An 18,385-nucleotide genomic window follows, 5' to 3' on the forward strand; every position below is an offset into this window, starting at 1 on the left:
GCTCGGCTCCATCTCCGAAGGGACTGTGGTGTCTCTCACCTGACTTCCTCCTCCTCCTCCTCGGCCGCGCACCACCCTCACCGACACACACCACACACACACACACACACACACACAGAGACAAACACACCTCGCTCTCCCGGTCAGACCTCAGCTCCCTCCGGTCGGAAGGAAAACCAACCAAACAAAAACAGAAAGCAAACAAACGCAGGGCCAAGCCGAGAAGGCAGGAAGCCCCGAAAGGCCCCCGTGGCGGGCTGACGGACAGGCCGCCCCGCAGACCCACCGTCTCCCAACCCCTTCGGGCTTTCGTTCTCGGCTCGGCGCCGAAACTCCCCCTCCCTTCCGCCCTCCTCCTCCTCCTCCTCCTCCTCCTGTCCGTCCTCCCAGTCCTCCTCCCCTCCCCGCCCCCAGCGCGGCCCGGCCCGGCCCGGCCCGGCTCCTCCGCCACCGCCACCGCCGCCGCGGCGAACAGGCAGCCGCCGGGGGACGGCGAGAGACGAGCAGGGAAGGGCGAAGGAGGGCGGGGGCCGTGGGAGTGGGGGAGGCCCCGCTGGGGGGACAAGGAGGGCAAGGGGAAGGAAGCCGGAGCGCTCCCCGGCCGCGCTGCCGGAGGAGGAGGAGGAGGAGGAGGACGCAGACGGGTGGCGGCGGCCCCGCTCCCTCCTTCTCCTCCCTCCTGTTCCCCCTCCTATCCTTCCTCCTACTCCCTCTCCTCTCCTTCCTCCTGGTCCCCCTCCTACTCCCTCTCCTCTCCCTCCTCCTGCTCCCCCTCCTACTCCCTCTCCTCTCCTTCCTCCTGCTCCCCCTCCTACTCCCTCTCCTCTCCTTCCTCCTGCTCCCCCTCCTACTCCCTCTCCTCTCCTTCCTCCTGCTCCCCCTCCTACTCCCCCTTCTACTCCCTCTCCACCCTCCTGCTCCCCCTTCTACTCCCTCTCCTCCCTCCTGCTCCCTCTGCTGCTCCCTCTCCTCTCCTTCCTCCTGCTCCCTCTGCTGCTCCCCTCCTACTCCCTCCTCCTGCTCCCTCTCCTTCCTCTTGCCCTCCTCCTGCTCCCTCTCCTCTCCTTCCTCCTGCCCTCCTCCTGCTCCCTCTCCTCTCCTTCCTCCTTCCTCCTGCTCCTTCTCCTACTCCCTCTCCTCTCCTTCCTCCTTCTCCCACTCCCTCTCCTCTCCTCCTTCCTCCTTCTCCCACTCCCTCTCCTCTCCTTCCTCCTGCTCCCCTCCTAGTCCCTCTCCTCTCCTTCCTCCTGCTCCCTCTCCTCTCCTCCCTCCCGCTCCCCTCCTACTCCCTCTCCTGCTCCGTCTCCCGTCCCTCGTCCTCCTGGTCCCCCACGGTGCGGGCCTCCCGGAGGCTGCCCGGCGGCGGGCGGCGGGTCCCGGTCCCGGCCCCGGTCCCGGCTGGTCGCGCTGTCCCCCGGGGGGTCTCCCCGCAGCCCGGACCGTAGGAGCTCCCCCGCCTCCTCCTCCCCTCCCTCCCTCGCTCTCTCTCTCTTCTCGTCTCTCTTTTTTTTTTCCCTCCCCTTTGAACGCCCACTTCTGATGGGGAAGGAGACAACTTGAAGTCAAGTTGCAATTAACTTCCGCGCGGCTCCGGCAGCCGCCGGCGGCGCGGCGGGAGCGGCGGCCGCGGCGCCGGGGAAGCCGAGCGGGGGCCGTTGGTGGCCCGGGACCCCGCCGACCTCTCATGTCTCAGTGAGTTGGATCTATTTTTTACCCCCCTTCTCCTCCCCTCCCATTTTCTCCTCTCCTAAACTTCCTTCCCCGCACCGCACACGGTCGCCTGCACACGTTCTTTAAATCGTATTTATTGAGCTGCTACTCTGCGCTGAGTTACTCACGTAACTACACCCCCTCCCGGGGGCACAGCCGGGGGCACACCGCGGTGCCCCCTCATTCATCCACTCAGTCGCATTTATTGAGCGCCTACTGTGTGCACGGCACTGTCCTAAGCGCCTGGGAAATACAGATCGGCGACCCATGGAAGCGGTCCCTATGCCCACAACGGGCTCGCCCCTCGGGTTGGGTCCCCCGCTCGATTTTCATTCATTCACTCGTATTGATTGAGCGCCGACTATGTACTGAGCACCGTCCTAAGCGCTCGGGAAGGACAGATCGAAAACAGAGACAGTCCCTACCCCATAAAGAGCTCCCACTCTTCTGCTCCTGCCCTAGTGGGTGGGCTTGGATGATGGGGGGGAGTCAGGGCAGACTAGGACGAGGATGCCCTTCATCCCCCCTCCCACACACACACATATATACACAAACACACCTTCACTCACACCTGTCCGGGGGCTAGACCCAGCCCCCCCCGGGCCTTGGGCTGACCCCGTCGACCTGCCCCGGGGCAACAACAACGACCCAAGAGAGGAAAGAGAATAAGAGGCGGCATCCTCGACGAGCAGGTCTGGGAAGAGGGGTGGGTGGGTGGGTGGGCGAGCCCCCGTGGCCCGAACAACCCTTTCCCTTCGGGACCCTCGCCCTGCTTCCCGGGGAAAACGGGCGGGGAAGTTGGTGCGAACTTCTCCATCCCCGGAGCCGCCGGGCCCAGCCTGCCCGGGCCAAGTTGGCCAAGTTGGCAGCCGGGCCCACCTAGACGGGGGAGGTTGTTACATGGTGTGTGGGGGGTGGTGGTGGTGGTGGGGGGTAATCGGAGAAGGGGCACCGCCCCCCCCCTTACCCCACCTTGTGTTATTTCCATGTGAGCTGGAGGAGGGAGGGGGATCCGCCGGTGGTGGCCCGGGCACCGCAGGGTCCCAGGCCTGAGCGGGACTGGTGCCCCCCGGGAGCGGGGTCAGGGGGCACAGGGCGGACTGGCAGGGCTGGGAATGGGGCACGAGGGAGAGGGGACACCACCCACCCACCCACTCCCACGGGGCCCGGACCCGCTGACTCTGCCCACCCCTCACTTTGCCCCCTGCCCGCCCCCGGGGCCTACTCTGCCCCCTTCTCCCTGCCCACCCCCGGTCCTGCTCTTCCCCCTGCCCACCCCCCAGTCCTGCTTTGCCCCCTTCCCAGTCCTGCTCTGCCCCCTGCCCACCCCCCGGTCCTGCTCTGCCCCCTGGACCCGCGTGTGCCACCGAAAGGCGGAAGGGCAGCAGGGTCGGCCAGAGTAGGGATTTCATTCCCGGCCCGGCTCCGCCTGAAACTTTGACGCCTTCAGCTAAGTTTTGGCGGCGTCCAGAATGAGTATCCAGGGTGGACCAAGTCTGGCTCTTAGGTTCAATAGGAAAAAACAAAAAAAATCGTCTAGAGGGAGATAGGAGGGAGGGGGGGAAAAGAGGGATGCCCGCCGTGCCCAAGAGAAAGCGTGCGTTGGGGCCCTCGGAGACGAGACGGGTGGCAGGGTCGATGGATGGGCCCGGCCTGGGCACGGGGCACCAAAACCTTTCAGGCCGAGCCCTAGCAGCCCCCCGCAAGGTATGGGTGCGTGGAAGACCGCTAGTCACCCCCTCCATCCCCATGAAAAACTGGATGGAAACATTCAATCACCACCCTTTATAAACTCAGACCCGTCCAAAATGCCTTCTAGAAGCAAGGCCGAGTGGCATTTCATTAGGCAGAGAATCCTCATTTTAGATTCAAGAGTGCCAAGTTGAAGGGGTGTGTGTGTGTGATCTTATAGCAGCCCCTGATCCTGCGGTGTTACCCGCGATGTGATCCGAGGGGCAGTCCTTTATTTCCCCTGCTTATTATTTTCGTAGTGCCACCTTCACAGACTGGCTGCCCCAGTCTGCTGGTAAACATTAGCATTCAAGCTTACGTTTTGGATAAATGTGCAGACAGGAGTAGCGTGGATAGGCATCTTAAATATTAACAACCTAAGCATCTGTTGGAAAGTACGTTTAATACATTCGATTTTTCTCACCACGGTCCAAAAATGGTTATAAGTGTGTAATTGCAACTTTAGTTAGTTGAACCGGTCGTATCCTCACCGTCTCCTCGAGAGTTTAGCAGAAGAATTGCTAGATATAAATACCTTAACTTGGTTAGGCACGTCACTAAATAAACCTCTACCAGTAGGCATATCATGTAATGCCATTACTGTGGGCAGAATATGCATCCCATGCATGCTCTTTTTTAATGGTGACACATTTTAAAAAGACCCAATATACAGTTCTTTTCCATTTCAGTTTGAAACATTACCTGACATTATTCTAATGGGACCACTATTTTAAACACATACTTGTGTAGTCACATGTAATCGATAATAAACGTTAACTACGAAAAAGGAAGCATAGTTATGTTTGACTACGGATAGACAGATGTAACCTGTTTATGCGTCGGAAATAAAATCACTGTTAAGATTTGTGTTCCTGACAATCATGAACACAGGTAATGAATTGAAAAGAAACATATGACTGAAGGTTTTATTTTCCTCCAAATGTAAGAGTGAGAAAGAAAGAAAAGAAACAGAGGAACCTTCAGAAACCTATACAGTTAGTTCCGGAATCATTGCATTCCTTTTAGTTTTCCCACAAGTTCAAATATGTAATAAATAATAGTTCTTTGTAAGCAAAATGAGTTTACTGGGGCAGAGTATTCAAAAGGAATGCCTTTTGTTCAACTGTTTAGATAAACTTGCCTTTTATTAAGAAAAAATTGGTATTCTACATGAGTAAAGCAATTACCAAAATAAGTTAGTGTAACTTCCTTCCATATAATCAACGTTATCAAAAAAGAGTTCAATCTGTGGATTGGCTTATTTTGCGCAAGAAATGTGTAGCCAGCAATGTCACCTGAGATGCACTACTGACATAATATGCTGAGTTAGTGGGTGAAACTGAATACATTTTATTAGCGGAACCCGGTACCTGAAGGAGATTCAGAATTAACATTTGGTATGACAGGTTTCCAGCGCAGGCCCAAGAGGTCAGCCAGCAAGCACCTGTTCCTCATTATTGTAGAAATCTTTAGCGTATAAACACTATTAAGCCAAACACACTGTAGTATTTTCAAACCCCCGTAGTAGTCTTCATCTGCCGTGTAAAGTCTAATGGGACTTAGACGGGTTTGTCCTTTCAAACCGTAGAAAAGCCTATCCTTTCCTGGAGGTTGTTTTGGCTAACTACAACTTGTATTGAATTCATATTTGGGATTGCCAGAACCTGTAACATACGAATGTTTAAGGCATTGATTGATGTAACCTCAGTACCCCAAACTGTGATTAAAATCTTTGTTTCATTAAATTATTTTTCGTTAATAATGGAATAATTGATTACTACATTTTTGTTCAGGTTCGTCTTGTAAATGAAAATGCCAGCAGAACGAACCGCAAGCCTTTTAGACTTTTTCCTTAAGAAATTGGGTTTCTATAAATCAGAAAGTTTGCTAAATATCTGGCTCATCACTTGCATATAAAAATGAATAATAGTGGTTGGAACAACTAGGCACCTCGTCCAAATGTGCTTAGGCTACGTGGTGTGTTTAAAATGGAAAAAAAAAAATGATCGTGGCCAGTTTTTAGGCACACATTTTGGCTATTCATCTTTGTCTGAAATGCTAAAGAGGTGTTTTTTACTTGTTACTCAAACACCACGACCCCTTTTCTCTAGAGCAATGACATTTATACATCTTGAAACTTTTCTCTTAGTTTTAAGCATAGTATTTTATTTTTAGTATGAATATTTTTTAGGAACTCTCTATATGTGCTGCATAGAAGAGGATAAAAGCACAGTGAACCGAGCAGTAGATTTTCAGCCCATGAATATGAATTCTATGTACATCAGATAACTCACAAATAGACAATTCCATATGTCACTTTTACTTCCTTTGATAGATTGGGATGATTACCTTCGTTTGTAATTATTGTAATGAAACTGCAGGCCAGCAGTTATTTTATTTTTTTAATTGGGATTAAAATTTAGCACTTCATAACTGTACACTCAGGGTAAATTCTGCAGATACATTTTTGATAGAAATTGGAGAAGTAACAGATTAGATGCAAATGACTTTACATGGGAGCCTGTATTTTTCGGGTAAAAATGAAAGTTATGTTTTACCATTATGGGGCATCAGGCTACAGTAATCTGCTCCCCCTGTGAAATGAATGAACACTTTCTACCTAGAGCTATCATGTACCTACTGTTTATTTACGCTGCATTAAACTGACAACTCAGCAATCAGGAGGAAAATATTACTTACTTTCCTGAAGTAAATACCAGTTTATAGGTTATTGCATGTATTTATATTCCTGTCGCCACTAAATAACGGCTGTCTCCATTTTAATATCTACCTGTGCTGTTATCCAAGGTAACTGACGTCGTAGTTGGGGGGGAAAAGTTCTCTTATCATTTCACACTGAGAAAACTTTGAAGAACTAGCAATTGCATCTTCCTTTTTTTAAGCATGTAGAAACTCGTTTTAAGGGAACCATTTTTATTTTGCTTACCTGAACGGCGTTAGAAAGGTAAAAAAAAGAAAGAGTACGCCACCTCAGCGGCATTCTCCAGTAACCTTAAGTGAATTAGTTAACCTGCTCTGAGCGTGTATTTGCTACAAATTGTTACATGATTCCTAATATATGAAGTCTCTTTTTGGGTAAGTAATTTATATATTGATTTGCTGAAAATTCATAATCCCATCACGCTGTTTATTTATATTTGAGCCAGAATATCTTCCTGTCAGGCTGTTAACCCGAAAATAAAGATTCATAAGTTATTTAGAATAAAATATTAGTGGAAGACCGTAAGCAACTTGTCTTTAAACTTTGACCCCTGAGACTTCTGCTTTTTAAAGTCACCAATATCAGAATCTTTTAATAAAGTTTACGGCTTTAATTTCAGAGACATTCATTAGGCAGTTAATGGTTAGCAATATTCTATAAGTGTCTCTTACAACTCATGGTCCACATACTGCTGTCAATCTGTAATCACATCTCCCATTGGAATCGGAATAGAACATGGTCTTAATATGGCATATAAATCCAATCAGTTACGCAACGTCATTTGCTTTTACCATACCAAAGAAAAATGTCCAATATGGTAATTTGCCCATCATTTCGAAGTGCCATCTTCCATGGTAAACATATAGATATATATGTGTGTATATATATATGTATACATTATATATATACACACATATATATCTATGAATTTGATGCTTTCGTAGAATGTAATGAACATATTCACACTTGCTTATATTGTAGCTTTTGAATTTATGCCAACCGTACCTTTTGCTATTGATTTTAGAAACATAAATTTCATTGCAGAATAGAGACAAATTACATGTGTATGATAACGTGTAAAATATACAAACAAAAATATACGTATATACATGTCCCCCATTGTACATAGGCACAGTTTCTAGTCGTGGTGAGATGTGGTAGAACAAGATTTCGAATGCCTATTGGTCTATTTTGATCCCTTCTACACCATCTTAGTGGTTTTTGAGATGACTTAAGATTCATAATAAATCTTATTCAACTGTATGAATGGTCTTCCCTAAAACTCAGCATAGTCTGTCCAGTAATATATTTCCTGATGAAGGAGCAAAAGGGTAACGCAGAAGCCCTGAATTCATTTCTCTAGTCTCTCTTCGAGTTTTTTGGGGTGGTTAGGATGTATTGGGGGAGTCAAGAATCAGGAGTTAGCTTCGGTTCCAGCTAATTGCAGGAGCATCTTGAACTAATAATTAAAGTAACCACTTTCAGAATGGGCATTGCAAGATTCTGCAAAGCTGACCTAATCACATTGAAGACCTTTTTGCGATAATACTGCCTCGGGGTGCAAGTCACAAAATTTTGGCTAAGCTACCTGCCCAGAAAGCAGATGTCAGGCAGCACACCTGTTTGTGCCACTATTAAAAGATCTACGGAATGACACTCCACCTGTAGTACACGGCCCCCAGGTGTTCAGGAAGTAAAGGGAGACAAACTGGGTGAAGTGGGTGTATCCTCCCCACAACCATGACCGTATGTGTGACGCACCCTCCGAACTGCAGTTATGGTCCAGCTGCTTGAGAAGCAACTCATACCACCTCATTTGGGAGATGCTGAGGTCTTGCTAGCAAGTGACACCATCACCAGAGAAAATTTATTAAGCACTCTCATGAGCTCAGCAGCGTGCTAGATTCTTAGAGTGGTCGCTACAATTTTGGGGTAAGTGCCAAAAGAAAATCTTCTGAACAGCTCCATATGTAGAGAACTAGAATGGAAAGGCAGAGCAGCCACCCTTTGTAACTGAGAGACAGAATTTTGAGCGTACCTTTTAGGGGATTGTATTTTTCCAGCCTCGTGTAATTTGGGGCCAAAATTGAACAGAATTTTCTGCCTTGTATTTTCTTCCTGCTGATATAGATCGGAGGCACAGCAACTGATGCTACTTTAGATGGCTGGAATTCCTTTCTTGGAGATCTTTAGGAATAGGATAGGCTATCATCTGGATAGAAAGACTCCCTTAAGTCCAATGTAGATGTAAAAAAAATGAACTATATGACTTCTGGAAGTCTCTTACAACCTTATTATTCAGCCATTTGTTGCTTGCGCATTAATAGCGTATAAATGAGAGTATGGTGCTTTACTGTTTAGAATATAAGGACTTGGAAAGAAAATGCTGTGTGTGTCATTCATTTATCATTATTCATTGCTATTAAGAAATTATTAAGACAGGACCTATAGAGTGCTTTGAAATGAAGATAATCTTGTTTTGCTCCTATCCATAATTCGCAGTTTGATGTTGAATACTTCGTCTTCCTGTTCCTAGGTATCAGACAAATGAAACCGTTCATGATTGTGAGATCTGAAAATGTAGCAAACTTGTAGCTTCTTTTTCAAACACTATCATCCAAGAGTATAATTCCTAAATGAAGCCACCTTCAGGAGTTCACATCCAAAATCTCCACAAGAAGTAAAGATGAAAAAATAGAGCCAAATTTAAGCAAATTAAAATACAGAAACATATATAATATTATTAATGCTTATAATATTTTCCCCCCAAAGTATTGGGTTCATCGAATGTTATTTTGACAATGAGATTTTTTATTCTTAGGTGGGCTCCCTTCTTAGGTGGTGCTAAGAACAATTAAAAACATTATCTCAAAAGTTTAAAAATGGTAGTTTTAGTTTGTATGGAGTTATTGTGATATAATAATACTGTCAGCTTATTAGTGTTATTAGTGCATTAGACATTTAATTACAGTCTTTTCTGAGACATGTTAACTGTGTATTAACAATCGTGTTAAAAAAAAAAGATGTATACTCCTGCATACAAGCTCCTGCTTGCCAGACCTTTTCTCTTTCTTTTTAAGAATGTAGAGTCAGATTTTTAGCCCCAAATTATCAAAGATGTTTAACCAGAATCACCCAATTTGAAAAGTTTTCTGGGAGAGCGCAAATTCATTTTGGGTTGTTAACTGTCAGTATGGTGAATTTTTGCCAATGATCTTAGAAATTGTTGCCCTCTAACTTTCTTTGTTTAGCTTTCCAGCATCATATTTTGACACCTACTTTTTTTCTTGTTTTCAGAGTACTTTAGGTAACAAAACCAGATTTCCCATAAAGTTGCAACATTTTGTAATTGTTTAGTCCAATGACTTTCATTCAGGATTATTTTTAGCACCGTCCCATTTCTTCACAGAAGTATGTTTAATACACCTGAAGAGATCTTCGTGACACTAGTTGTAAAATGTTTTTATTGTGAGCACCAAAAATTGTAATTTTTTTGTCTTCACTTCCCAGAAATATGCAGAAATCTAAATAATTGAAGTGGGGAGAAAAGAGCCATGTTTCCTAAACTCCCCTGATAATTAAGGCTGGATAGACCTGGCAGCATGAATTTTTTTTTTTTTTTTGCCAAAAAGAGTTCCAAGAGCTTTGTAGGCATTCTCAATAACCTTTTCAACATCCTTGGGCAGCTGATAAGGCATAGGAGTTATCTAATTTTTATAAATGAGTAAACTGAGGCATAACTACATTAAGTGACTCATGGCCACAACACCAAGCACATTGGAATGTTGAGGAATGTCTAGTAAATTCAAGATGGGTAAGACCTCTCACTGGACAAATCCAGAAAAAAAGTGCTTTTTGACCAATAGTTTATTTTTAATTAGGATGATCCAGATTGGCTGTCTACTAGTCTTTAGTTACCAAATGCCAATTTGTACTTCCCAAGCACTTAGTACAGTGTTCTGCACACAGTAAGCGCTCAATAAATATGATTGAATGAAAGTGCTAGCATTTCACTTTGCTAGCTAAATAGTCACTAAGGTGGAAAAAATCTTTTACTCCTAACTACAGTGATCCCCTGGCTATGTGTGTGTGTGTGTGTATATATATATATATATAGAGAGAGAGAGGGCATATTAACACTGCAAGTGATTCTGATTGAAAATTTCAAACATGTGCTGCTCCATCTTCCAAGAATGTATTTTTCCTTTTGCCTAGGCAGTTATCATATTGCTTTGGGATTATCTGTCATTCATTCCAAAGTGATTTATATACCATATCTTGAATATTGTTAACATGAGAATAATAGTTGTTCATTCAGCACTGACTGTTCTTAAAAAAAAAAGTTCTATATATTTTCTACTAAAGTTGCCCGGGATCTTTTTACATTTTTCACAATTGCTGGATAATTCAGCAGGGCTACTTATGCAACCAAAAGAAAAATAATCCCTGAGAAACATTTGGTTACGTGACCTGCTAGTTTTCTAGCCGTATTTCACATTGGTTCTGTCTCTTTAAAAATGCAGTCTCCTCTATTTGCCCTATTAATTGTTGATATGTTGCCATCCACGAGACAAAAATTAGAGCTGTAATTAAATAATCATGTGATGCTCCTTAGTGCCAGTGAGAGCAAACTCATTTTTCCAGGCCCTGATGGTCACTGATTATTGTATTACTACTGGCTTGCTTTATTTTTTTTTTTTAATGGTTCTCTATCTTTAGACTGCTGAACTGCCGTCCTTCCCCTTCTCCACCCTCCAGCACCCAAATTAAAGAAAGTGTTAAAACGTTAAGTCCATTTGTTGGGTAGGTATCCTGAGGGATATATTGTAGACATACCTTTTTTGCTTTTGGTCACTGGTGGTTCTTTTGGGAAGGTTACATCAGTAGTGTGGTTGTGTGCCATTTAATTTACACTGGTGTTTTGGCTGAGAAGGATGCATATGGGGAATGCCAGGAGAATTACAAAAGGAGCTGGATATTAAAATTCAGAAATGATTAAAATTGAAATAAAAGGATGCTGCCTCTTTGCCAGTACTCTGGCAGTCATCATAACACAGAGAGATTAGTTTCCACCTTCATCTTTTCCTTCTTTCTCATTTCCTCTTGTTTATTGTTGACACATTTTCCTTATGTCTACCGCTCATCTCTCAGTTTCTCCTTTTTCACTGTTATATATTCCTACATTTTCCCCTTCCTTAAGCCTGAAGAGAAGCCTACTTAACCTTATTATAACAATAACAGAATAGGTTATTAATATTTAATATGCACATGATTAAAATTTCTCTCTTTTAAACATAGGTCAGCTGTATTATTATTAACTGACATGTAATTTTTCATTAAAAATATTCTGATTCGGTTCCTTAGTGTTTCTGAAACGCAGCTCTACTCTGGTAGTGATTTAATACATAATATTTAGAAAACTGTGTTAGGCTAGTGAGAAAAGAACTTACCAGTCATGGATAATCAATTATGCATGAATTCAGATGTAACAGATGGAATCTGGTGAGTTAAAGTTTCTCTTTGGCTTAGTGGATTTTTTTTGTTTGTGTGACACCTGTCTCTTATGTACAGATAAACACATCTAATGTAGCATACCGGCCTTTCTTGCTTTTTCCATTTAGAATAAGATCCATTGTTTTTCATCTTTTTAACTTACTGTTCATAATTTCTTAACGTTGCTGCCTAATCCTGAGGTCACTCAAATCCTACTCTGTGGGTCAACTTGATACTTAAATTATATATCTGTGTCTGTACCTCTACTCTCGGGGATATTTCTCTATTTACTGACACACGTATAGTAATTTGTGGAAGAAAGAAGATTTTTGGTTCAAATGCTAAAATGAGGCTAATTGTAGTGTATATTTAGTTCAATGTAGTATTGATGCAAATTATAAATGAATAGGACTCCTGGGGCATGGTAGAACAAAAGAGCTCTTGGAAGTTTTTGGTCATGTTAACTCCAAGGATGATCTGCAGCCTTATCTCCTAAATTCAAGCACACAGTTTTGCTTGAATGATTTCTGTACTAAGAAGGGATGGATTAAATAATATGAGATACTGTCCATCCTAAAACAACCTATTCTTGTAACAAAAACAAGTTGCTATCATTCAAAAGGAATGGCAATGCATTGCATATTTCCCTCTAAATTGTATTCATATAAAGACGATAAAAAAGGGAAAGTAGTCTTCACTGAATAAACAAAAATAAAGTACTAGTTTTTAGTGTTTTGAAGTCAAAAGTTACATATACATTTATCCCTGGGGCTAGGTATATTTACTGCAAATTTTCCAGTAGAACCACCTGCACCATAAATCACTAGCTGCACTGTCTATGATTTTCCCTCTTGATTATATCCATTCTGAAACTGTTTTAAATTATTTCTTTAGTCCTTCTAAATTGCATGAATATGGTTGCCTTTTTGGTTCCGCCTATTATCACCCAGTCTTGAATCTGCAGAAGATTTTAGCTAAATAACCAGGAGAGGTCAATAAACGTCCAGATTTTATGACTTGTGCGTGCATTTTTCCTCAAGAAAACTGTTTTAAGTGTAAAAAGTTGGAGTGTAACTATTACTTGTTTGGAAATACAGTGTTGCACACCATAAGTCTTACCCAGGGAATCTTACAGAAATGGAAAATACTTCAGATTGCCTTATGAAGCAATAAAGAACATTTAATTCTGTCTCATTCTGCACATAAATTGAATGTCGAACCTCTACATGCAGAACTGGTATTCAGTTGTTTTTCTCACAGATATAAGGCCTACTATTTATGGGCAAGACCAGATAAGAAGTTCAAGACCAGGTGAGAAACAGTGTGGCCTACTGGAAAGAGCACATAATCGGCAGGAAACCCGGGGTTCTGATCCCAACTGTGACGCTAAAATGCTCTTTGACATTGGGAGGCGCCTCAATTTCTTTATCTGTAAAATGGGGATTAAATGTCTGCTTTCCCCCCAATTTACTCTAGATTATAAACCCCATTTGGGACGGAGACTGTGTCCGATCTGATTATTCTCTGTCTATTCCAGCGCTTCGCACAGTGCTTGACACATAGTAAGTACTTAACAAACACCATTATTACTACTACTATTGCTATTATTGTTACTACTTTTCATAACTAATTGGGGCTGTTAGGTTGAGTCTTTAGTTGTCTTCTTTTTGGAAAAGATATTGTTTGCAATTTGAAGGGATAATCTGTGTTTTTCTATTACTCTATATGAAAACTGAAGAGAGAACTACTGGATTCTGAGGACCCTAAGATTACTCACTTTTGGTGGGATCTTTCTCCCTAATTGCTCATCCGTGTTAATTATCTTTAGGTCAAGTATTCATTACCAGAATTAATTATCCAACAAAGACTGGGCTCTGGTTGTTAGCAAGAAATTAGGAAGGAATGTATTGGTAGAAAAAAAATGAACGTTTTTGTGATACATTTTTGTTTATTGACCCAGTACTTTCTTTGTAGTTATTCTTTCAGTAAATTTTAGGGTGGTTAGAAAATAACGAAAGATTAGAAGAAAAAAAATAGGTCATTCTGTAATACTTTGATTTCTATGTTTTGAATTCTATTTCAGTAAGCAGATATTTTAGTGGCATTTAATTACTGCCCAATATTAGGGCATTAACTAATCATGGTCTAGATGCCCACTCAGATGGAAAAACATAAACATGACTCTAATGAGTATTCAATAAGAATTAGTTGCTGTTGTTGACAGACACCCATAGAATTATATAGTCAAATTCTGGTACGCTACACCTCAGGCTATTTTTCCCCATTAAATTCACCACAGAAAAACCTTCAAAGTTGTAAAAGGAATTAATTAACTTATTGCTTACTTTCCGGGACAGTCAACCAACAACTTGCCGATAGTACTGGGAAAGACTGTTATGTATTAATAACATACTGCTCTGCAGGCTTCTGTGAAAAAAATCGGTCCTATTCAAAAGTGTTGGCCTAAAGTCTAGAAATACATTGACCAGTTTGCTTGGGGCTGGGGTGAAGGGGAGGGGGGAGACGAAAGAGTAAATCACTTTAAGCTATGTGATAATGCAGTAGAGGAAACTAGTTTAGTTTTGGCTCTGGTAAATAATAGAGGGATTTTAAAAACTGTACTTCCATTTATAATTTTGTGGTTAGCAGTTTACATTTTTGACTCTAAATCATATATCTGTAGTGCTTTTGTCACTGTAACCAGTGCTCCTTTAGTACTCTCCCTAAAATAACACCCTTCATTTATTGTGTAGTGTAAATAGTTCCTTAAAATTTTCACCCTATTGTACTTAAAAAAAAAATGTTGACGATGGGGCAGGGATCTGAAGATAATTTGAATGTCAAGACATCACCCTATAAACATTTTAAATACTCCACTAAAATGCTGCAGATCCTTCATTCTTTTTAGTTTAGGACATTTTCTAGATTGGCAGCTTTCAAGATGTGTCCTCTGATGACTGTTAGTGAACTAAGGGGAGTGGCAGGGTAGGCTTTTCTGAACAACTCTGGAAAACCATCTCAATCTTACCCTCTAGGGTTGAGTGGCAGGTTTATTTAATCTCCTGAGATTGCTAGCTAATTTACCACTCGGGCAGTTTCTTCACTGAACGATCCAGCAGTGGCTGCGGGACTCCAGGTGGGAGAGGAGACAGATACTGCTGGATGAAATCTCTTAGCCAGTTCTGTCAGACCCCACTCTGGTGCCATTGAGTTCTCCCTTGTTTTTATCCAGGTCAGAGGTGTCCGGAAGCTTGCTTTGAAGCCTCTTTGTGGCAGAACATTTTGTTCGATTTTTCAGCAGTTCTTTTGCTTAGACTCATACCACAGGGGGAGCCACCGACCCAAGGGAATCCCAAGGGCGGCTTATAAAAACCAAATTTTAAAAGTGGTGATGGTGGGATTCCTCCAGAAAAAGGTGGCCTGACCAATTCCCGATTCTGTTCCAGGAGAGACAGTTCTGAAATACTGATTGCCTTTCTGTATGTTCTCAAAGTGCCGATGCCGGCTTTCGGTTACTGCCAATCTGGGGTTTTTGTGACGGTTGGAGAGACTCTCATTTTCAGAAAGCCTTTCTGCCTAAGGATCTATTTAATAGCACGACTTCAAAAATACCTAAATGTGGGGTGTCGGTTTATGGTTTTAACCCAGATCGGCAGTGATGTGCTAGAGAAGCAGAGTGGCTAGAGAAGCAGTGTGGCTCAGTGGTAAGAGCATGGGCTTTGGAGTCAGAGGTCATGGGTTCAAATCCCAGCTCCGCCAGTTGTCAGCTGTGTGACTTTGGGCAAGTCACTTAACTTCTCTGTGCCTCAGTTACCTCATCTGTAAAATGGGGATTAAGACTATGAGCCCCCCGTGGGACAACCTGATCACCTTGTAACCTCCCCAACGCTAAGAACAGTGCTTTGCACATAGTAAGCGCTTAATAAATACCATTATTATTATTATTATTTCAGATTGAAAGATATGTACTGGGAGAACTTGTCATCATTGCACTGCATTCCATGTACTTTCAGGACTAAGCATTGCTAGTTAGAAGCTCTTCAGATATAGTCAGCCGTAAGTTTCTTCCTTTCTTTCATGTGATTTTGTACATCTGTCGGCTAACTCAGAAATTCAAATTCTAAATTCAGCACTGAGGCAGCATGTACATAGATCTAATACTCATGGAGGGGCATTGAGACCACTGGCTAACCCATGAATGAACTTCATTCAGCCACAAACGTAGAGGATTTCTATCCCTCACTTCCGACAGCTGTACCATGGAAAATATACTTCATATGATAAAATTCAGTACATAGCTAATCTTAGTAGTGCTATTTTCTAGCTAAGTAAGAAAGTATAAGAAAATCTAATTGCATAAACTGTTTCACCGGCATTACAAATTTGAGGTAACAGCCATAGTTTTGATGATACTACCTTTGTAGGATGTGTCCTAAGACATACCTTTACTGGGACAAATAATTCTCAAAAGTTAAGCTTTTTTTTTTTTAAGGAATGAGAAACGAGGAAAAAGAGAAGATACTGCTAGATGCTGCAAATGTAAAACAGCACAACACAAAAGGAGACAGGCTTTTTGAGTCTGGCAGCGTGAGACCCATATAGGCTTTTTTTTTTTTTACCACCCATACATTCGAAAGCGAATTTCACCATTAATGGTGTCGTCTTTTAATATGAAGGGCGCACACACACACACACACACACACACACTTTTTTTTTAAGTTCAGCTGTTGCCCCAAGATTCAAACTGCTTGAACCTCTTGGTCAGGTAGTTCATGTTCCTGGGCTACATGTAATTTGTGATAGGTCACAGATAAGATGTGAGAAAGGGGCGCAAATATTTACAGGATATTGCATTTCCTTTCAAACATGCGTTGGCAGAGTTTTTTCGCTCCAGAGAGCTATTTCTTCTCTGCTCTTGCTAATTTTTGTTTGGTCCATTCAAGAAATGAAGAGAAAATCAATTCTAACATCACAGACAGATAGAATTACACATTCACAACCAAATTCCAGTAAGTGGCCTAGGGGAAATCAGTCAATCAGTGGTATCTATTCAGTACTTACTATGTGTACAGCATTGTACTAAGCACTTGGGAGAGCATAATACAACAGAATTAGACACATTTCCTGCCCATTTAAAGCTTACACTCTAGAGGGGCAGACAGACATTCCCATAAATAATTTACAATACATATTTTACTGATATGCATATACGTGCTGTGGGGTTGGGGGCTGGAGCAAATAACAAATGCCCAAACGGCACAGATCCAAGTGTATAGGTGTCACAGAAGGGAGAGCAAGCAGAGGAAAAGAGGGCTTAGTTGGGGAAGAGCACGGGCCTGGGAATCAGAAGTTCTGGGTTCTAATTCTGGCTTGTCCCACTGTCTGCTGTGTGACCTGGGGCAAGTCACTTAACTTCTCTGGGTCTGTTTCCTCAACTGTAAGATGGGAATTAAATTCCCATTCTCTCTCCTACTTAGACTGCAAGCCTCACATAGGGCAGGTACTGTGTCTAACCTGGTTAAATTGTATCTACCCTAGTGCTTAGAACACACTTAACACATAATAAGCACTGAGCAAATTCCATAATAATAATGAAATGCCACATTAATAATTTTCCCCTAAATGCATATATGACCACCGACTCCTAGAGACTGAGTCTACACAAGGTTAAAAATGAATGTCCCAAAAGGAAAATCCCAAGCCACCTGTTCGTTAACAGCAGAAACAATGTTCTCTCGCGCTTTTAATGCAGTCAGTAGGGGATTAATTGAGAAAATTTTGTCATATGTTTTATGGATCACTTGGTGTCCACTGTGTAGGGGTCACACAGGCAAATTCCTTTCATCTGGGTGTTTAGGCCCTCCCCCACTCCCCCCAGCCTCCCAGTTGATCCAAGAATCAGATTCACAGCTGTTTCCTGAGGGTGCAGCCAGTTCTGTGCTGCTCTCCTTGCCCAGTTACCAGCTGTTCTTGTACTCTGCCATTTCCCCTATCTGTAATTTATTTTAATGTGTCTCTCCTCGCTAGACTGCGAGCTCTGTGTGGACAGGGATACCGACTGTATCGTAGTGTACTCACCCCAGAGCTTACAACAGTGTTCTACGCACAGTGAGTGCTCAATAAATACGACCGATTGATTTGGGGTTAACCCCCGACTGGTAATGAGTTGGGAAAACAAGACTGGTAGATGGAGAAAGCTTAACAAGGTATATCCAATTCATCAAGCAGGCTCACTGATGCCAGAGTACTCAGATCGGGCATGAAGGCCAGTCAGGTGGTCTAGGGCTGAAACAGTTTCCTGGGTCATCACAGTGTTATCACTAAAGGCATTTGGCACAGGTCAGAAAATGAACATTTACTTAGGAAACATCTATCCTATACGGAGCAGGCCAAAGAGTTAACCTTTCAAAAAGAATATAACCTACCACCTAAACTGTGCTTACTTAAGAACCTTACTGGATTTAAATGAAAAGAGATCAGAACGTGATCAAAGAGAGTGAGACATGGATGTTGACAGCATTTTTTCAATATCATGGTTAATGCAGTTGGTCAGCATCAACAGTTCAAATGCCCAATGCTTTCTCTACGCTGTATCTTGGAAGTGAATGTTCCCTACTAGAACATTACTTTATTTCTAGTTTCTTTGTTATAGTATTGTATACATCTAGTGTTACAACTGATACTGAAAAACAGCAAATGTATATTGCACCTTAAAAGCTGCTTTGTGTA

General features: G+C 42.8%; 1 protein-coding gene across 2 annotated transcripts in view; it reads left to right on the top strand.

The window, feature by feature from the left end:
• Window positions 1–1,603: 1,603 nt before the first annotated feature.
• SATB1 (SATB homeobox 1) overlaps window positions 1,604–18,385 on the top strand; it is a 108,047-nt gene continuing 91,265 nt past the window's right edge. Inside the window, exon 1 of one of the 2 annotated variants that reach the window (XM_038768199.1) lies at window positions 1,604–1,692. The gene's annotated coding sequence lies outside the window, so the exon portion shown is untranslated. Of the gene's footprint in view, window positions 1,693–8,010; window positions 8,096–18,385 lie in introns of those variants that run through there. The other variant, XM_038768188.1, reaches the window with a different exon arrangement.

This window comes from Tachyglossus aculeatus, chromosome 2 (genome assembly GCF_015852505.1).
Source record: "Tachyglossus aculeatus isolate mTacAcu1 chromosome 2, mTacAcu1.pri, whole genome shotgun sequence".
NCBI lineage: Eukaryota > Metazoa > Chordata > Mammalia > Monotremata > Tachyglossidae > Tachyglossus > Tachyglossus aculeatus.